Source organism: Pleurodeles waltl, chromosome 3_1 (assembly GCF_031143425.1).
Source record: "Pleurodeles waltl isolate 20211129_DDA chromosome 3_1, aPleWal1.hap1.20221129, whole genome shotgun sequence".
Taxonomy (NCBI): domain Eukaryota; kingdom Metazoa; phylum Chordata; class Amphibia; order Caudata; family Salamandridae; genus Pleurodeles; species Pleurodeles waltl.
In genome coordinates, this window is record NC_090440.1 from 1,473,282,274 (window position 1) to 1,473,305,002 (window position 22,729).

Consider the following 22,729-nt stretch of genomic DNA (forward strand, 5'->3'; position numbering starts at 1 on the left):
TGGCAAATGTAAGATGATGAATGTGGCTCACTGTGGTTTCCAAAACACATAATGGGTACACAGGGCAATGAGTGACCCATTTCAGGTGCAATGACTACACCTGTGCCCATACAGTCTGTGATGGATGACTACAATATACACTGTCAAAATATAGCTCCTTGTTGTATCCAAACATTAAAACTGGTCAATCCCTGACTAGCCTAAAACTGTCACCAAATAATACACAGGATCCCTGCCATTATGGTGTCATAGGGGGCATATGTGTCTCAGGGTACACTGTTAATGTAGCATATGTAACCTAGACACAACACAGGCCCTACATGTAAGGGACCATTGAAAGCATGATTAAATCATGACCATAAATCAACCCACAGGTGCGTCACACAGTAAATGATTGTCCTTTGATGCACAAGCCACAATACCTGAGTGACTGGTATTGCAGTGCTCCAGGAAAGTGGCTTTGCATGTCTCTCATTACTACAAATGATGAGAGGAGTACACGCCATAAATGAGTCTGCAAACAATTGATGGAGCATGTTTGCCACCACATGATAGTTAGGGCCACTGCATGTGTGTAGATATATGTGTATCACTCACTGGAGTGACTGGGTCTGTACATGTTTGCAGTGGTATGTCTGTTTAAGTATCATCATGCATAAGAGGCAGGACTTTCAGATTTAATGTTACACACAGTAATTTTATTTGGAAGTGTTGTACAGTGCACAGACATTGAGCACATTTCTCCCTTCCATGCTTTACAGGTGGACCTGCCCCCTAAAAAATCGGAAAGGTGGCTTGATTTGCGGACCGAGACATATCCAGTAAGTGTTGATATTTCAGTTCTGTGTTGTGTGTGCAACATTTGTGTGATTTACTCCTATATGTTGAACACATAGCAAGGTATGATGTGATGGTAAATTATCAGATATGTTACTTGAGTGGAGTATCACTTTTTTCCATCTTTGAGTTGGACAATCATTAGCGTATAGTCGTATTTTGGGATTGTAGTGCAGCCCTGTAGGCATGGCCACGTGAAGAGGGTGACATTTGTTGTTAATTTTTTTATTAAGAAAATTTAGCAGAGGGCCATATTTATGATTTAGTCAGCAAGTCAGACCCTGAATCTAACAGAATAGGGATGCCAAAGTCTTACCCACAGACTTTAGCCTCCCTATTCACTAATGAACCTGTCCGACTGCATGTTTGACTTCCTAGCAACATGTAGCTCTACATCTTGTGCTATGTGTATGTGGCACTTGAGTACAATGTCATCGGTGTGCATGCAGCTCATGGCCAAATGTGTGCTTGCATCTATCTGCTTGTTGTAAGACATGTATTAGTGGTAGTAAATGATGTTGACAATTGTCTGCATTTACAAACATAAATGTGGATGGGATTGTCCAAGGTTTGGGTGTATCCTAGTTGGACATCCCCCTTACCTGTGGAGGACTGCCCAAAGCCATGTACAGCTGTCCAAAGCTTCCTGGGTGTCGTACATGTTGGAAAGTATTTGTTGCTTGACCATCCCCCCCCACCGGGCACAGGCTTAGGGTTATGAAATGTGTACCTAGGAGTGATGATCCAAATTTAGCACACAGACATCTAAATCTGTAAATCACTTGTCCAAAACTAGGATACCCACTCATGATTAGCAACTGCATTCCATCCTGGCAATTCCATTTACAAATCACAGATCTTGTGGCCCTTGACTGTCATCCAGAAGATAGTCATTAGTTGGCCTGTCACATGTGGAGGACTTGCAGCATATTTTATGTGACAAATGGCTGAACAATGATGCTTAGGTCATTTAAGTTGTTACACATCTTTTAGAGCATGCTGTGCTGATAGATAGGACATGGGTAGGCTGCGTTGGCATGTAGTTCCTCAGGGAGAATCTGTGATCTGTATGGTGATATGGCCTGTTTCAGCTACATTAGATGTATTGTCTGATTTACTTCAGTAGCTATATCACACAATGAAGTACTTAAGGTTTTGTTTTTGTCTTTTTTAACAGCTGCCAATATGAATGCCATCCAGATTCAGGAGTTTCAGCGCCGGGCGATGCGTTTCCGCCACATTCTGGATGTGGAGTCTGGGTTCCGCCACATGGCACGGCATTATCACCATGAAAGAGCCTCCGGAGTGTGGAGGGCATTTGCCCAAGGGGCCCCTTCGGTGTCCACCACAGCCACCACCACCAGCACCAACACTACCACACAGGTGGCACCAAGCATATCATGCACCACTGCAGGACCATCGACCTCCACTACTCCCAGACCTATGGCAGCACCACCTGCACATCCCCCTACAAGAACGGCACCGACAACCGGGCAAACATCTTCAACTGGCACCCAGACCACCCCTGCTACAGTCATTGACCCTGCAGATTTCCAAAGGATGCAACGTTACATGCAACGTATGTTGAGGAAAATGAACAGGCTGCAGCAGGAGGTGGCACAAATTAATAAGAGGGTGCGTGCTATCAAGAAGACCCTGCGGAGGGCGAACTTGTGAAAAATATACCCTCTGCCTTGAATTCCTCCCCTTCCTCCTCTTTCCTGGTTCTTTTAATTAGTGGGTTTGGCGGCTTAGTGATAGGTTAGAATTGGCTGTATGTTTAGTTAGTTGTAGTGGGTTGTGGGTGGGGGTATGATAATTTGTATATGTTTTTTTATTATGTGTGTGTTGATTTTGTTGGGTTTTTGGTGTTTAAAAAAAATATATATATATATATATATATATATATATAAATAGAAAAATATATATATTTGTTTAGTATAAGATAGTATGTGTTTAGGTTAGTATATGTTGTCCTCCATCTTTCCCGTCTTATAAGGGGGATGGGTGTTGATGTTTAGAGTGTTTAGTTAAATGTGATAAGTAAGTTTAGCTTAGGTTAGTTAGGGCCTGTTGTGGGTAATGTGTAGTTAGGATAGGTTAAGTTAGTTAAGGTGTTTCCCCAGGTTTTATCTTCCTTTTTTATCGTTAAATAAATATGTAGGTACTACTTTACAGTATATGTCAAATGCTTGGGGATCAGGGCCTTGCCATGGCTGAAGAATGTCTCTTTATTATTTGCATTTGTGTCCCATCCTGCAACCAATTCCCAATGGAGCTGTTACATTGGCAGCTACACCAGAGCTACTTTGCTAAGATTCTGCCATCCATTGCACCCACCACTCAAGGTTACTGTGGATCCCAAAGTGTTGCTAATTTTTTATGTATGTTTTCAATCTCGAATACTTTGGGAACAGATTTGGTATTGAGGACACTCTGTTACGTCTGCCTACAGCCTGATGTTCAAGTGAAGCCTTATAAGGTGAGTGGTGGTATGATCTCAAGTAGTATGGTATACATAACTCACACCTATCATTTGTTACATTGTTCAGCCAGGTGACCTATTTGTACGTACACTCATACACATCCATTCCTGCTGTATGGTGTGTGTTAGGAACATTTTGGGTCAAATGTCACATACATAATTATTGGCTTGAAGAAAAATTTGAAGACAATAATTTTTGGCTTAGACATCCCTTGAGGACTTATTCTGTCCAACACATCGTTATACTGTATAGTTTCTATTTCAATCAGAATTAACCCCCAGAAAGGGCAGATGATGGTACAATCTAGACCACAGTGCATAGTTATCAGCCCACATTCTTTCAGGGTAGTTGTGTTGACATTCTATAATAATTGACATAAGGCAAACATCACTGATCCCCCTCACGGTTGATCAGTCACATTACACAGAGACAAAGTGGTTGTGTAAGTTTTATTTATTATAAAGTGCTGTAGTGCTATATTTACATTGTCCATGATTGTGAGTCCATTAGTGTGACTCCTTCCATTGTGATCCTACACAAGTGCAAAAGGACATGCCATTGGACATGCTGGGTTGAAGTGTCAGACAGCGCAGAGGGACATGATTTGCCAATGAGTTAGCTAGAGGCAATCACAGGGTAGAGTGACAAGATAAACAGTGGGCTAGAGAACAGTGCTTGAGAGCAGCAGTTGCAAGACTGGCATGTTACAAAGCACAGGACCTTGGTTATAAGTGGCCAGGTGGCGGGGACTTGTGCTACCGGGTACTCTTACGGGTGAAGGTGATCTGTTCCACGTCTTCATTTTCTGATGTGTGTGTTGTCTCCTCTGCCCTTGGTGGCGGTGGTTGTGAAGGGGCAACACACACCTCAGTGTTTGAAGACATGGAGTCAGACATCCCGGTAGCTGCCAACAGTGGGGCTATTAAGGGCAGTACTGCAGCAAGGAGGAGCTGCTGGTTCTTAAGAATAGCAGCCACATCACTGTGGTAGGCAGCCAGTTCGGCCCTGAGGGGGTCAATATTACATTTGTGCACGAGTTGAAACGTTTGTTGTTGGAGGTGTTGTGTCAACTGTCTTACAGCTGTGCTGATTTCCTTCACACTTTTTTCAAGATCTTGCAAGATTGATGTTCGCCCTTGCATGGCTGCTGCCTGTTCTGCAGTTGACATCATGCACGAACGTACCCCCTCTAGGCTGGCTGCCATATTTTCCATCCCCACCCTCACCTCCTTGGCTAGCTCCCGCTGCACTCCAACTACAGTTCTCTCAAAGCTGGTGCCAGTGTCGTCAGAGTCTTCAGCTGGGTTGGAGGTGGTGGGTGGGTACTCTGTGATGACTGCTGTATCTGTGCTCCTCCTTGCGACTGAAAGTGGGGTCTGGAGGGTTCCAAATACATTTTGGAGGGTCTGCTGGCTGATGTTTGTCAGCTCGTCATCCATGTCATCAGGGAAGTCCAGGACAGGCATATCCACAGGAAAGCCATCGTCTTCTGCAATGAGATATTCTACAATTAGTGTGTCTGTGTTGTGGGATTTGTAATGTGACATGCCTGCCTTCCTATTTGTTGCACATTGTGATCTTGGTTCCTGTTCATTATTCCTGTCTTTAATATTAGCATTCTCCCAGGCCTATGCCCCACCTGCATGTCACATGTAGTGTGGTCAGTTTTAGGACTTGTCAGCATCACATCCTCTAGGTGTAGGTTCTGTCCAAATTGTATATTGCTACCTTCTTGTCTTTCTCAACCATCCGTCTACTTCCATTCTCATGGTGAGGCCTTGCACTGGCTGTGGTTGTTCTGATAGCACTTGCGCCACACTTAACAATCTGGAACTGACTCAGTCTCAGATATTTCACATCCATCTATATGTTGCTGAGACCTAGAATATACAATGTGTAGCATTAGCATGGCACACTACAGATGTCAGCATTGGTAGTGTGTTATGTTTATGTTGGGGAATGTGTGCTACATTGGATTTCACTGATGGTCCTAGCAGTGTTCCATTTCCTCTTCTGATCGTGAGGGTGAATTTCACTAGCCGGTGACATATGTCGTCCCCCTCAATGCTGTTGTCCGAGCAGTATGACATTTGGGATGTTGCATGGTGTCATTGGAGCTATTGTGACCCAGGCACAGGGTGGATTCTGACATATGCAGCATGGGTATGACATTAGTGCTGTGTACCTCATAATATTTATGACAATCGCTGATGTTTGTAGCAACTGTGGACATTATCATTTGACTGGATTAGAACATTTAAATTGATTACAGGGGATTGATAACGTTGTCATCCTGACCCCTCTAATTTGGGTGTGTGTGTTTGATCCCTGGGGACGTTACTGCCATTAGCTACTTGATCTGCACACACAGCAGAGGTAGTAGTGGCAACTGTTGTCAATGTTAATTTCCACTTGCAGATATGGCCTGAGAGTGTTGATTGAGCCCTAGTTCATGTAGGGAGAATACCAGCTGTTGTGTGACAGCAGGCCATTTTTACGTTGTACCCTGCCAGAGTCACCAGATCCTCGGGGTCTGCACACGTTCCCAACATGTCCACCACAAGACAGCTCCAATACTCTGATTAGAATGTCACAGAGTCTAAGAGAGTCCAAGTGGGGAAAAGGGGATTAGGTAGAGAACAGCTGGGAAGGAGACCTGTAGGAAGCAAAAGGTTAAACAACACAACATCAGAATACAATCACATTGACTTTCACTACATTATGGTTCTTAGTATTGTCTTACTGTTACCATGGATACTCTAAGGAGTGATTTTACCTAGACCTCAAGAATTCTGGATACCTGGAATAAATCAAGGATGATTAATGCAATGTTTCAGGAAAGCTTTTCATTACATTTCACATAAGGTCTAGAAATACAAGAACCTTCTAGAATACTGCTTCTGAACAAACACTGCCTTTTTAACATGAGGACTAAAGGCTGTCTGAAAACCATCCCTGGAAAACAATTGGAGTTATGCTAGGAACTTAATATGCACAAGAACGTCACATTTAGGATTTGTCATCTTCACAAAATAAATATGTGCACATTAAATAACATTACACTTCAGAGTTTTTTGTATGGCCATGAAATGATTGCACACACTGTTTCCGATCTGGGAATCAAGTTTTACATGAGGGAAATGAATCATGCACTCTGACGATTCCAACAGGAATATGTAAATGTCTTGAAGTGATCGCGCAAGCCTTTGCCAATCTGAACACCAAGTCTAACATGTGGGGAATGAATCACGCACACTGTCAATTCCAACATGAATATATAAATGCCATGAAATGATCGCGCAAACCTTTGCCGATCTGAACACCAAGTTTGTCATGCAGGAAATGAATCGAGCACGCAGCTCATTCTAACAAGAGTATGCAAATGCCATTAAACGATCGCACAAACCTTTGCCGATCTGAATACCAAGATTGTCATGCAAGAAATGAATCGCACACACAGCCGATTCTAACCAGAATATGTAAATGCCATGGAATGATCGCACAGGCCTTTGCCGATCCGAACACCAAGGTTGTCATGCAAGAAATGAACCGTGCACACAGCCGATTTTAACAACAGCATACAAATGCCATGAAACGATCGCGCAAACCTTTGCGGATCCGAACACCAAGATTAACATCAAAGCAATGCTTCGTGTACGCTGAATAGGCCCAAAAATTCAAGAGACTTTTTAGAGCTGGTCGGGCGCCCAGCCCGACCACCGTCTTACCACCCTGCTCTATGATCACCATGATAATGCCATGCAGGCCTGGAACTTCAAGGTAGGCCTCCGGAACAGGAGCTCAGGAAATTGCTGCTGCTCTGAACCAGGACCTCTGAATAGTGAGCACGTGGAGCTGGGCTGGCTCCCTTATATAGAGTCTAGCCCAGCCCACAGACCACACCCAGTCATACTGCAGAGAAAACTTCTAGAAGGTCCTAGAAAGGGACCACACCCTAACACACTCAATAAGTCTGCAGCAATACCTTGCAATTGAACAGTTATTGCAAACATCATTAATAGTGTATTTCATGGTTAAAGTCTGCAATGCAAAAGGTTAACAAATTACATATAAACACAATGCATGAATTACGCTAGTGCATAAAGTCTGCGTTTTTGCATTTTCGTCACCAGTAGAGTGCGCACTGTCCTGATGTTGACAGTACTCCCCTCTCCCAGACACGGGCCTGGTTTGCCTGGGTTAAGACAATGGAAGCGTCTCACTAGTCGTGGAGAATGGACATCAGATGCAGAGACCCATGAGTTACTTTCAGGCCTGTAAACTTTCCAAGAGATCAGATACCACAGGTTACAACCTCGAAGCTTAGAGTCCAACACCTGTTTAACCTCGTATTCCATTTCCCCTGTACTAAAACTGGAGCTGGTTCGGAGCGTATCTTCTCGACTGCTTTTTTCAGGAGGGAAGTATGGAACACTGGATGAATATGCAGTGACCGGGGCAACTGCAGTTTGTAGGTCACTGGATTAATTTGCTGGAGTACAGTGTAAGGACCGATTAATGTGCTTTTTTAAAAGTCTATGGTGGTTATTACAACCCTGGCGGATGGTGTTAAAGCGGCGGTAAAACTGCCAACAGGCCGGCGGTAAAAAAATTGGAATTACGACCGTAGTGGAAACCGCCAACAAAGACAGCCACTTTAACACTCCGACCGCCACTGCGGTACAAACAAACAGCTTGCCGGTCACCGCCAACAGACAGGCGGAGGACAATGTACCGCCCACACTATTATGACAGGCCAATCCGCCACCTTTTCCGGGGCGGATTTACTGCGGATAAAATCAAGGCGGAAACAGGAATTTTGAAGGGAAAATGCTCACCTCTACACACTCCACGAGGAACGACGACACCATGGACCCGGAACTCCAAATCCTACCTGCGATAGTCTTCCTGCTCCTGTACCAGGAGCACCAGCGCCTGCAGCGAAGACCACGGTGAGTACTGCACCTACGACACAGGGGAGGGGGGAGGTAAAAAACAGAGACACAGACACGCAACACCCCCACCCCCACCCTCACCCACTACAACACACACACTAATGCATATCTATACATTATAGTAACACCCCCCAGCCTCCGCCGAAAGAATGCAAAGACAAAAGGAAATGAGTGTAACCATTGTAATATATTAAAATACAGTACGCAAAAATATACATATATACACTATTAACAAAATATACACCAAGAATAGTAGTCCAGGTATTGCACCATTTATAGTTCGTGGACCACTGGGCCCAAAATGCATGGGCGAGGCCCACACACGATACCAGATCAAAACAGAGAGAACACTGCAGGGGCAACAGATAGAAATACAACAGGCACCTCAGGGGGAAGGGAAGGGGGGGCACCTCAGCCGGATGAGTGTACGACGGCAGATCCACGAGGGGGCTCCATGCCCATTGATGTATCCTGGGGAGTGCAAAGCCACAGTATCTCAAGTCCATACAGTGGGTGGTTTGCCCACTGTTCAATCCTGGGGAGTGCAAAGCCACAGTCTCTCAAGTCTCTACATGGGTGGTTTGCCCACTGTTCCATCCTGGGGAGTGCAAAGCCACAGTCTCTCAAGTCTCTACAGGGGGTGGGTTGCCCACTGCATTATCCTGGGGAGTGCAAAGCCTCAGTCTCTCAAGTCTCTACAGTGGGTGGGTTGCCCACTGTTCAATCCTGGGGAGTGCAAAGCCACAGTCTCTCAAGTGGATAACAGTCTCCACTGGTTCTGGAGGGGGACTGGTGCCCAGAGTGCTTCATCCTGTGAAGGACAGAGGTAGTGGATGCATGTCACTGTTCAGCGGTGCCTGAATTGGCGGTGCCCTGTTCAGCGGTGCTTGAGTTGGCAGTGCCCTGTTCAGCGGTGCTTGAGTTGGCAGTGCCCTGTTCAGCGGTGCTTGAGTTGGCGGTCCTTCATTGCCCAGCTGGGCTGGGGCTGGCGGTCCTTCATTGGGCAGCTGGGCTGTGGCTGGTGGGCCCTCCTGGGCAGCTGGGCTGTGGCTGGCGGGGCCCTCCCGGGCACCTAGGCTATGGCTGGCGGGGCCCTCCTGGGCAGCTGGGCTGTGGCTGGCGTGGCCCTCCTGGGCAGTTGGGCTGTGGCTGGCGGGGCCCTCCTGGACAGCTGGGCTGTGGCTGGTGGGGCTCTCCTGTGCAGCGAGGATGGGACTGGTGGTGGCCTCCTGGGCTGTGGCTGGTGGGGCCCTCCTGGGCAGCGAGGATGGGGCTGGCAGTAGCCTCCTGTGCAGCGAGGATGGGGCTGGCGGTGGCCTCCTGGGCAGCGAGGATGGGGCTGGCAGTGGCCTCCTTGGCAGCGAGGATGGGGCTGGTGGGGCTCTCCTGGGCAGCGGGGATGATGGCGGTCTTCTCCGCCGTGCTGCTCCGCCCAGACTTGCCGGGTTTCTTGTGGCCCTTCCCCACCTTGGGAGGAGTCACAGCTGAGTCCACACTCCCACCCGGACACCTGGGAGTGGCTTGGGTGGCTGGAGTCTTCCCCCTCTCCCGCCGGGCACTGGCCAACTTCTGGTGCTTCACGGGGGGACTGGCTGTGCTGTGGCTCCGTGCCACACTGGCTGTCCTGGTGGCCGGTGCACTCCACATACCTGTGACAACAGGCACCACTGGTCCCGGAGATGTTGTGGCTGAGGTGCTAGTTTGGGACCTATGAGTTGGACGGGGGGGAATAGGTCAAGGCTGGACAGGAAAAGTTGTTTGGACACACTGGGACGGGCAGCTGGAGGGGGTTTGGGAGTGGAGGAAGAGGTGGTGGTTGTAGGAGGTGTATATTTGGTGGCTTTGGGTGCATGTGCATGTGCTCGAGGCTGTCGTGAGGTGGATGGCTGTTGGGTGGGTGTGTGCCTGTGTTTGTGTATCTTTGGAGGGGGCGTCACAGATACACTGGGAGAGGACACAGGGGACGTGTGTATGGTAGTGGGGTGGTGACTGCACGTGAGCGGGGTATGCTGGTGGGTGTGCTGGTGAGGGAGGTAATGGCTATAGAGGTAGTGCATGCAGGTGTGAGTGTAAATGAGACTGGGAGGGAGGAGGGAGACAATGAGGAGGGGGACACAGTGGAGGCAGTGGATGTTGGTGTGTCTGTATGTGTGTGATGCTTGCGTGAGTGCCTGTGGGATGTGTGGTGCTTATGTTTGCCTGAGCTTCCCTTCTGTGGTGAGGTGTGTGCAGGCTGGTCTGATGGTGTGCTTGGGATAGGCAGAGGTACAGGGGATTGGGTCTGGGTGGAGGAAGTTGGAGGGGGGAGGCTAGACACAGGGACAATGGCTGCCATCAGTGCTGAGGCCAGAGTTTGAAAGGCTCGGTGAAGGGACGCCTGACCAGAATGAATGCCCTCCAGGAATGCATTTGTTTGTTGCAACTGCCTTTCTACACCCTGGATGGCATTCAAAATGGTGGACTGCCGAACAGTGAGGGACCTGAGGAGGTCAATGGCCTCCTCACTGAGGGCAGCAGGGGTGACTGGGGCAGGGCCAGAGGTGCCTGGGGCGAAGGTGATGCCCACCCTCCTGGGTGAGGGGGCACGGAGCGAAGGCTGAGGGGCTGCTGGGAGGGCGGTGCTGGTAGGGGGGGTGGCGGCTGTACCTGTAGATGCGGGGGCACAGATGTTGCCGCCACCACAAGGGAGCTCCCATCGGAGGACGAGTCCGTGTCACTGGTTTCTGCTCCTGTCCCCGCCGTGGTGCTCCCCTCACCCTCCGTCCCACTGGTGTATTCTGAGTCTGTAGTGTGGCCCTCCATGGCCATGTGGGATGCAGCTCCCTCGTGCTCCGGTGCCACTGCTCCTCCGCCTGATGATGCTAATGCACACAAGAACAGGGAGACCACAAAAAAGGGGGGGAAACAGAAGAAAGACATGTTGAGTGCATGGATTACTGCTACCGTTGGCGGACAAGACAGACACAGAAGCCCCCTGCACTACGTCGCGCTCTTGGGCTCTACAGTGCAATTCATGGGAAATGGCCTACAATGCTATGGACGACATCTGCACACATAGATGACACAGGTGCATGAATAGCTGTACTTTGCACTCTACAGAGGTGGGGTAGGGGCCACAGGGTCATACCTTACGGAGAGGCCTAGCCTATGGAACTTGTCCTGGCCTAGGGAAACCCACAGCCCTCCGCCCCCACCCAGACACCTCCAGTGCACCCAAAGTCAGCTGAATGAGAGTGTACTCACCCCCTTGTGTCTCCTGTGATGCCCTCAAGCGCCCAGCCAACTCCGGGTAGGCCACCGCCAGGATCCTGAACATCAGGGGGGTCATGGTTCGACGTTCACCCCTCCCACGTTGGGAGGCCATCGCCAGCTGAGCCTCCGCCGTCTTCTTGCTCCAGCGGCGAATGTCCTCCCATCTTTTCCGGCAGTGGGTGCTCCGTCTGTGGTGGACCCCCAGGGTCCGGACGTCCTTGGCGATGGCATGCCAAATATCCTTCTTCTGGTGGGCGCTGACCTACATGAAATGTACAGGGGAAGAAGAGAAGTCATTATCAACTGCGCAGTCAAAGTGAGTGGCCCCCATCCCTACCCTTGCCATGTGGCACATGCACCCACCGTCTTTCATGCACGCAGAACTCTGCCCCCTTCCTTCTTACAACCAGCCCTCTCCACACAGGCATAGCCCATACAACATGCTCCCTGTGTACTTACCTGATGGTCTGGAGGACTGTAGAGTAGCGTGTACTGGGGGAGGACCCCTTCGACGAACTTCTCCAACTCCTCCGATGTGAAGGCAGGGGCCCTTTCCCCAGACGCATGAGCCATTGTCTCTTCCAGACCGAGGTCACAGCAGCACTTGCAGTGTAGGTCCTCTCCTGTCGAAGATCAGTTATCGAGTGATTATACAGATAGAAAATGACGGTCACATCCGCGGTGCTCACATGCGCGGCGGTGCGTACCATCACCGCCGGCGTACATCGTCATTGTCTCTTGTGACCCGTAGGGTCCAATGTTAACCAATGCAGCATTGCGCCGCGGTCTTCGAACGCCTACTGCAACGTTGTACAACGCCAGCACAGTTACCTCACATCCCATTGTCCCACTTTAGAGGTCAGGCAGCTGCCATTTCAGGGGCCCACATGGCCTAATTTCCAAATGCGTCACACATACCTAGGCCTAGTCTCAACACAAATACAGGCCACATTTTGTGTATGATTGGTGTTCTGTGTAGACTGTGGGTACATACCTCTGAGTTGTTTGACTCTGTGCTCGCTGTTCATAGGCACCGTCTGCTGGGACATGTGAGGAGATGGCGGAATCCTCCGGTGTACCGACCGCTGGTGGACCTGTCGACAATGGAGGAAAGAAATTTGATTATCACCTACAGGTTTGACCGTGCCACAATCCAGGAACTGTGTACACTGTGGGAGCCTGACCTGATGTCAGCAATCCGCCATCCCACAGGAATCCCCCTTCAAGTGCAGGTGCTATCAGTGCTCCATTTCCTTGCAAGTGGGTCTTTTCAAACAACTGTGGCCATGGCATCAGGGATGTCCCAGCCTATGTTTTCCAACGTATTGTCCAGAGTGTTGTCTGCCCTGCTGAAACAAATGCGGAGCTACATCATTTTCCTCAGGTGGAGGATTTGCCTACAGTGAAAGGTAACTTCTATGCCCTTGGACATATCCCCAACATCATAGGTGTCATTGATGGGACCCATGTGGCTTTGGTCCCCCCCACAGGAGTGAACAGGTGCACAGAAACCGGAAGAGTTATCATTCCATGATTGTACAGATGGTATGTTTGGCAGACCAGTACATCTCCCATGTGAATGCCATGTTCCCTGGCTCAGTGCATGACGCCTACATTCTGTGGAATAGCAGCTTCCCTTATGTGATGGGTCAACTCCAGAGGCACCGTGTGTGGCTATTAGGTGACTCTGGTTATCCCAACCTGTCATGGCTATTGACCCCAGTGAGGAATCCCAGGACAAGGGCAGAGGAACGCTACAATGAGGCCCAGGGGCGAACTAGGGAGTGATCGAGCGGACCTTCGGCCTCCTGAAGGCCAGGTTCAGGTGTCTGCATATGACAGGTGGATCCCTATTCTACTCACCAAAGAAGGTGTGTCAGATCATCGTGGCCTGCTGTATGCTTCACAACTTGGCTTTGCGACGACAGGTGCCTTTTCTGCAGGAGGATGGTCCAGATGGCCGTGTTGTGGCAGCTGTGGAGCCTGTGGACAGTGATGAGGATGAAGCAGAGGAAGAAGACATGCAGAACAGGGACTCAGTGATCCAGCAATATTTCCAGTGAAACACAGGTGAGAATACATTCCTGCCTACTACATGTACTTTTACACTTCTACCTCTATCCTGTCTGTCGTTTTCACCCAGTGTATGGTCACTGAGTTGTCACTTTCCCTTACGGTTTCACAGGTGTGAGTCCCAACATGTCTCATCTGCTTAGATTCCTCATGGACTAGAGCTGTGTGACATAGGTATGTTGACATTACTATTTCAAAAACATTTTGTCACTGTAATTGCAAACACACTATTTCGAAATCACAGACAGACTCCAGATCTTTTGGTGCTTTAGGTGTGTTTATATAAATACAAAATATTGAAGGGGGAAGTTAAATGGTGAAGGGTGATGGCGGAGGAGTGTCCATGGCAGAGTCCTGTTTATTAGTCTCACAGGTGCATTGCCCATATGGGCATAGGAAGTGGAGCTTGGGCAGTTTCAATATGGACAGGGTGACAAAGTGGGACAGTGGGATAACAATCAGGGTGGTCTCATTTCTTGGCGGGGGTCTTGGCATCGAGCTCTGTCTTGTTCCTGGATCTCAGGGACCATTTGCGGGGTGGTTCTCCATCTGCAGGGGGTTGGGTGCTGGTGTGGTGGTCCTGTGGAGGTGCCTCCTGTCCACTAGCACCGGCGCAGGTGGTGGGCAGTTCATCGTCCATGCTAGTGTCAGGGGCCCCTTGTAGTGCCACAGTGTCCCTCCTGGTGTTGAGTACTTCCTTCAGCACCCCTACGATGGTGACCAGGGTGGAGCTGATGGTTCTGAGTTCCTCCCTGAACCCCAAATACTGTTCCTCCTGCAGGCACTGGGTCTCCTGAAACTTGGCCAGTACCGTTGCCATTGTCTTCTGGGAGTGGTGGTAGGCTCCAATGCTGGAGGAGAGGGCCTCGTGGAGAGTGGGTTCCCTTGGCCTGTCCGCCCCCTGTCGCACAGCAGCCCTCCCAGTTCCCCTGTGTTCCTGGGCCTCTGTCCCCTGTACCGTGTGCCCACTGCCACTGCCCCCAGGTTACTGTTGTTGCTGGGGTGGTGGGTTATCCTGGGTTCCCTGTAGTGGTGGACACACAGCTGATTGACGTGTCCGGGGGACGGAGGTATGGGCCCGCTGAGTGGGTGCTGTGCTGGTGTTTCCTGAGGGGGGAAGGTCTGTGGTGGCCTGTGCCTGTGTGAGGGGAACCGACTGTCCCGAGGCCCCCAATGGTCCGGGTTGGTCATCTAGATCCAGGTGGACAGAGGTGCTGTCATTACTGTGGACCTCTTCTGCGGGTGGAGTGGACATGTCTGGACCCTCCTGTCTGGTGACATTGGGTAGTGGAAAGGCATGATTATTGCATCTGTGTGTCATGGTGTGCAATGGGTGGGTGACGGTGTACCCCAGTGCTGGCATTCCTGTGTGTGAGCTTGTGTGATGATGGTTTAGGGGGGTGTGTGGGCATGTGCACTGGGCATGCTTTAGTAATGGGTGTCCATGCGTTGTTGTTGTATGCAGGGCTTGGTGTTGGGATGTGTGGTTTGTGATACTGGTACATTTGTGAGGAGTTGGAGTGATAGGGGTGAGGGCGAGGGTGGGGGTATGTGATGGCATGCAGGTAGGGTTGGGGATGTAATAGTTAAGATTTGACTTACCAGAGTTCATTCCTCCACCGACTCCTGCGAGGCCCTCAGGATCTAGAATCGTCAAGACCTGCTCCTCCCATGTTATTAGTTGTGGGTGGGGAGGTGGGGGTCTGCCGCCAGTCCGCTGAACCGCCTGGTGGTGTCTTGAGACCACGGAACGCACCTTCCCCCGTAGGTCGTTCCACCTCTTCCAGATGTCCTCCCGATTTCTTGGGTGTTGTCCCACTGCGTTGACCCTGTCGACTATACTTCGCCATAGCTCCATCTTCCTTGCAATGGAGCTGTGCTGCACCTGTGCTCCGAATAGCTGTGGCTCTACCCGGACGATATCCTCCACCATGAGCCTGAGCTCCTCCGAGAACCTGGGCTGTCTTTGCCGTGCCATGGGGTGGTGTAGGTGATGTGTGGGGTGGTGTGTGGGGTGATAAATGTGGTGATATGTAGTGGTGTGTTGTGTGAGGTGCGTGGAAGTTGTGTGGGTGATGGTGTTGTGTGCCTGTGGATGCTACTTTGTTGATGGTGGTATCTCTCTCTGGCCTTCGGTTGTGAATTGTGGTCATAGGGGTTTGTGGGTGATGTGGGTGTGTGTTTTATATTGTATTGGGTGTGTGGGACTGGTGTGTGTATGTGTATCAGGTGTGTGTATTTCGAATTGTCCAATGTGGTGGTGTTTTGGAGATGTGTGTGTATTTTGAGCGTGGCGGTGTGTACCGCCAATGGAATACCGCGGTTGAAAGACCGCTGAGTGGATTCGTGTGTCATGATAGTGTGGGTGTTTTTCTGTTGGTGTGACGGTGGAGGTTTTGTTTTCGCCAGTTTATCACTGACCTTTGGTGTGGCGGACTTGTGTGGGTGTCTGAATTTTGGCGGATTCCGAGATGTGGGTCATAATAGCTGTGGCGGAATTCCGCGGCCGCGGCGGTGTGTTGGCGGTCTGCTGTGCGGCGGTAAGCGGCTTTTACCGCCAATGTTGTAATGACCCCCTATATGTCTTGTAGAAAGCTATACTTTATCCCCTGGTTGATACTGAGGTCCTTCACAATGTTTCTTGTTGTAGTGCTTTTTATATTTTTGTTTAGCTTTTTCTAAATGCTGTTGAATCAGTTTCTGCGTTTGGTGGAGGTGTTAATTAATTTCTGACACAGCTGGTGTAAGAGAACTTTCTTGAGGAATCGTGATGGGCAGGGTGTCAGGATGATAGCCAAACAGGCCAAAAAAGGGAGTGACACCAGTGGAGGTGTGAAACGAGCTATTGTAGGCTAACTCAGCCAATCAGAGCATTGATGTCCAGGAATGAAGTGCTTTCTGAGCGTAAGCACACAGATATTGCTTCAATGTCTTATTCAGTCTCTCAGTTTGACCATCTGTTTGAGGATGATGGCTAGATAGTGTGGATGTGACTTGAAGCGTTTTGCACCACGTTTTCCAGAAGTTAGAGGCAAATTGCAATCCTCAATCGGAGAGAATAATTTTCGGCAGCCCGTGAAAACGGACCACTCTGTTCAGTAGGATGGTTGCCAGTTCACTGGAGGCGGGCAATTTCTTACAGGCAATGAAATGTCCGTATTTTGTGAGACTATCTACTATTACAAGGATTACTGAGTGCTGTTGAACCACTGGTAATCCTGTTATGAAGTCTGAAGAGATGTGTTCCCAAGGTCGGCGTGGAGTTGGGAACAGATGCAACAAACCTTTTGGTTTTGAATGACTTGTCTTGATGCGAGCACAGACTTTGCAGTGATTTACCATTGTTTTGACATCTTTTGTCAGAATAGGCCACCAAAATTAACCTTGGATTAATTCAAGAGTTTTTGGAGTACCTGGATGACCTGCCGTAGGTATAACATGCAACCAATGAAATGCTAACTTGCGAAGCTTGGTGGTGGGCACGAACAAACGAGCATCATGGAAAGGTAGTCCCTGTTTGATGGATCTTTTGGGATCTGCTCGAGTCCATGCCTGCCATTTCTCAATGGTGAAAGAATTACAAATGTCTTCAAAGAAGTCTTCGTTTTTTATTATACATAGGACTTTGTCTGGAGCAATGATAGCTCTGGAAGGCTGGATGGTAGGCAACGTGGTAGACTCTTGGCAGGTCAAGGCGTCAGCTTTGTGGTTGTCTTTACCAGGACGAAAAGTTACCACAAAATCGAATTTGGCAAAAAACAGCATCCAGCGTAATTGCTGAGGAGTCAAAAGTCTAGCTGAACTAATGAACTGGAGATTGCGATGATCAGTATATACTGTGATTGTGTACTTGGCACCCAACAAATGATGTCTCCACTCTTTAAAGGCATCACGGATTTCCAGAAGCTCTTTTTCAGCAGTGACATAGTTCTGTTCGGCTCGTTCAGCTTTCGAGACATGTAGGCTACAGGATGGAGTTGACCAGTGTCTTTACTTCATTGTGACAAGACTGCACCAATAGCCACATCAGAGGCATCTGCTTCAACTATGAATGGATGATCCACATCAGGATGGGTCAAGACTGGGGCAGTGGAAAAAGCTTCTTTCAAAGTTGAAAAGGCTTGGTCATCTTCTGGAGACCATACGATTGGCGCCACTGTTTTAGAGAAATGATTTATGAACCTGCGATAAATGTTTGCAAACCCTAGGAAACATTGTACATCTCAAACAGTCTTTGGAGTGGGCCAATCAGATACAGCTTGTACTTTCTTTTTTGCCATGACCTTACCTTGAGGGGTATGGATAACCCCTAAAAACTCGGCTGTGGTAACATGAAACTCACACTTGGTTAATTTACAATATAAATGGTGCTTTCGGAGTGCTGTGAGAATTTTCTTGACATGTTGTACATGTTCAGTTTCATTGTCGGAGTAAATCAAAATGTCATTGATATAGACTATTGCAAATATGTTGAGATACTCTCTAAGAGCGTCATTCAGGAAAAATTGGAATGGTGCTTGAGCATTGCACAGGCCAAAAGGCATGACGGTGTACTCAAAAAGATCATATCTTGTCTTGAACGCGGTTTTCCATTTGTCGCCCTCTCTCATCCTGACTAAATGGTAAGCACCTCGTACATCGAGCTTAGTGTAAATATTTGCTTATTTCACTTGATCCAACAAGACAGGAATCAGGGGAAAGGGGTATTTATTCTTGATTGTGACTTGGTTCAAACCCCTATAGTCAATACAGGTTCGAAGATCCCCATTAGCTTTAGGAACAAAAAACAAAGGAGAGGCTGCAGGAGACTTGGAAGGGCGAATGAAACCATTCTCTGAGAATTGATCTAGGTACTTTCGTAAATGTTGATTTTCATGTTCTGACAAGGCGTATACACGACAGCTAGGGAGTATAGCAACTGGAGTTAAATCGATTTGACAGTCATAAGGTCTATGAGGGGGCAAGGTTTTAGCTTATTTTTCATAGAATACGTCTTCATAGGACAAATACTCCCTAGGGAACTTTCTTTCTTTCTCCGCTGCCGTGGCTTTGTAAGACTTGCAACTTTTGTCAACTTGAGATGTCCGGAGGCATTCCTTTTTACAGAGTTCGGAAGAGAACACAACTTTCCGTTCTCCCCAGTTAATGTCAGGATTGTGATTGGTTAACCATGGTAAGCCAAGGATAATTCCATACTGGGGAGCATGGATCACATCAAAGATGAGCTTCTCTTTGTGTTTGGTTCTTTGATTTCCCCCATCACAGATCACTAACAAGGGGACTGTCTGTAGAGTTACTGGGCCTCCAGTCAAGAGCTTTCCATCTACTGCTTGTATTATCACTGGAGTCTTCTTCTCAGTGTATGGAATCCCCCATGTGCAAACCAATTGGGCATCAACAAAATTTCCGGTAGGCCCAGAGTCTACGAGGGCCTTCTTTTTCTTTACATGAACTTTTATGCTCAACTTGAGATGTATCGACTGTGAAGGGTCCACTGTGACACCCAAGAGCAACCCTTCTTTACATCTTGGGTGATTTAGTTTTCCGACTCGACCTGTGCATTGGCTGCAAGTTTCTGGATAGGACCTCTTTTGCTCTTTGGTTTGACTGGACAATCTTTGGCAAAATGACCCTTGCATCCACAATAAAGACATTGTCCATTCTTTCTACGTAGGTCATTTTCGTCTTTGGTCAAGGGTCTCCTGATTGTTCCGAATTCCATAGGTTCTGGAGTTCTCTCTTTCTGGATTCTGGATTCTCTATGATCGTGAACACGCCAGGAATATTTATCAGTCTTTTTACATGTTCCCTTTCGTTCGGCTAGACGATGATCCAGTCTCAAAACTAGGTTTATTAGATCTCAACAATCAGTAAGTTGCGGGTCTATCTGGGCAAGAATGTCCTTTAGCTCGTCCTTGAGTCCTTTGTAAAACAGAGCCGCTTGCTTTTCTTCTGGCCAGGATGTCTTGGGCACCAGCCAATTAAAGTTAGCTAAGTAAGACACTAGGGGGGTCATTCCGACCCTGGCGGTCCATGACCGCCATGGCGGAGGGCAGCGGAAGCACCGCCAACAGGCTGGCGGTGCTTCCTGGGCTATTCTGACCGCGGCGGTAAAGCCGCGGTCAGAAAAGGGGAACCGGCGGTTTCCCGCCGGTTTTCCCCTGGCCCAGGGAATCCGCCATGGCGGCGCTGCTTGCAGCACCGCCACGGGGATTCCGACCCCCTTCCCGCCAGCCTGTTTCTGGCGGTTGTCACCGCCAGAACCAGGATGGCGGGAACGGGTGTCGTGGGGCTCCTGGGGGCCCCTGCACTGCCCATGCCACTGGCCCTCACAGGGCCCCATACAGATTTTCACTGTCTGCTTAGCAGATAGTGAAAATCGCGATGGGTGCCACTGCACCCGTCGCACCCCTGCAACTCCGCCGGCTCTATTCGGAGCCGGCTTCCTCGTTGCAGGGGCTTTCCCGCTGGGCCGGCGGGCGGCCTTTTGGCGGTCGCCCGCCGGCCCAGCGGGAAAGTTGGAATGACCGCCGCGGTCTTTTGACCGCAGGGCGGTCATTCGGCGGTAACCGCATGGCGGGCGGCGACTGCCGCCCGCCGCGGTCAGAATGACCGCCTAGATCCTGGTTACCTTGTCGCAAGTCTAGTAGTTCACGATCTGCTGACAATGTCACAGTTCTTCGATCAAACACTCGTTCAAACTCACAAACAAAATTTCTCCAATTGTAAAGCAGGGGACTGTCTTTATGAACAAGAGGGATTGCCCAGGTGGCTGCGTCCCCTGTCAGATAAGATAACAAGAAAGCCACTCTGGACTGGGCATCAGGGAAAGTGTTTGGATGACATGTAAAATGTAATTTTAGGAGATCACCTGAACGAGGATTAGCTGAAGGGACGTTGAGGGAAATGTTCGCAGGAGGATTACCTCCAGAAGCTTGAGAAGAAGGACCAGGCCAAGACACACCCAACGGACTTTGTTCCTTCTTTTCTACCCTTTCCTGCAACTGACTCACTCGCTCAGCTAAACTGGCTGCTATATCTTTTGATGACACTACCTCTGCTTGGAGCTGCGTAATAACCTTGACTAGCTCGTCCAGTGTAGCCATGCTGAGAGCACATGTAAACCAGGAGGATAATATTTTGTGGGCTCACTATTCTGTCAGAGTCACCAGATCCTCGGGGTCTGCGCACATTTTCAACATGTCCACCACAAGACAGCTCCAATACTCTGATTAGAGTGTCACAGAGTCTAAGAGAGTCCAAGTGGGGAAAAGGGGATTAGGTAGGGAACAGCTGGGAAGGAGACCTGTAGGAAGCAAAAGGTTAAACAACACAACATCAGAATAAAATCACATTGACTTTCACTAGATTATGGTTCTTAGTATTGTCTTACTGTTACCATGGATACTCTAAGGAGTGATTTTAACTAGACCTCAAGAATTCTGGATACCTGGAATAAATCAAGGATGATTAATGCAATGTTTCATGAAAGCTTTTCATAGCATTTCACATAATCTCTAGAAATACAAGAACCTTCTAGAATACTGCTTCAGAACAAACACTGCCTTTTTAACATGAGGACTAAAGGCTGTCTGAAAACCATCCCTGGAAAACAATTGGAATTATGTTAGGAACTTAATATGCACAAGAACGTCACCTTTAGGATTTGTCATATTCACAAAAGAAATATGTGCACATTAAATAACATTACACTTCAGAGTTTTTTGTATGGGCATGAAACGATTGCACACACTGTTTACGATCTGGGAAGTTTTACATGAGGGAAATGAATCGTGCACTCTGACGATTACAACAGGAATATGTAAATGCCATGAAATGATCGAGCAAACCTTTGCCGATCTGAACACCAAGTTTGTCATGCAGGAAATGAATCGCGCACACAGCCGATTCTAACAAGAGAATGCAAATGCTATGAAACGATCGTGCTAATCTTTGCCGATCCGAACACCAAAATTGTCATGCAGGAAATGAATCGCACATACAGCCGATACCAACAGGAAAATGTAAATGTATGAAATGATCGCGCAAGCCTTTGCCGATCTGAACACCAAGGTTGTCATGCAAGAAATGAATCGCGCACACATCCGATTCTAACCAGAATATGTAAAAGCCATGAAATGATCGCGCAAGCCTTTGCCGAGCCGAACACCAAGGTTGTCATGCAAGAAATGAATCGCGCACACAGCCGATTCTAACCAGAATATGTAAATGCCATGAAATGATCGGGCAAGCCTTTTCTGATCCAAACAACACGGTTGTCATGCAAGAAATGAATCGCGCACACAGCCGATTCTAACCAGAATATGTAAATGCCATGAAATGATCGCGCAGGCCTTTGCCGATAAGAACACCAAGGTTGTCATGCAAGAAATGAATTGTGCACACAGCTGATTCTAACCAGAATATGTAAATGCCATGAAATGATCGTGCAGGCCTTTGCTGATCTGAACACCAAGGTTGTCATGCAAGAATTGGATCGCGCACACAGCCAATTCTAATAACAGCATGCAAATGCCATGAAACGATCGCACAAACCTTTGCCAATCCGAATACCAAGATTAACATCAAAGCAATGCTTTGCGTACTCTGAAAGTTTCAAGAATAGGCCCAAAAATTCAAGAGTCTTTTTAGAGTGGGGCGGGGGCCCAGCCCGACCACTGTCTTACCAGCGTGCTCTAGGATCACCAAGATAATGCCGTGCAGACCTGGAACTTCAAGGTAGGCCTCCGGAACAGGAGCTCAGGAAATTGCTGCTGCTCTGAACCGGGACCTCTGAATAGTGAGTAGGTGGAGCTGGGCTGGCTCCCTTATATAGAGTCTGGCCCAGCCCACAGACCACACCCAGTCATACTGCAGAGAAAACTTCTAGAAGGTCTAGAAAGGGACAACACCATAACACACTCAATAAGTCTGCAGCAATACCTTGCAATTGAACAGTTATTGCAAACATCATTAATTGTGTTTTTCAAGGTTAAAGTCTGCAATGCAAAAGGTTAACAAATTGCATGTAAACACAATGCATGAATTATGCTCTTGCATAAAGGCTGGGATTTTGCATTTTCATCGCCCGCAGAGCACGCACTGTCCTGATGTTGACAGTGCCCT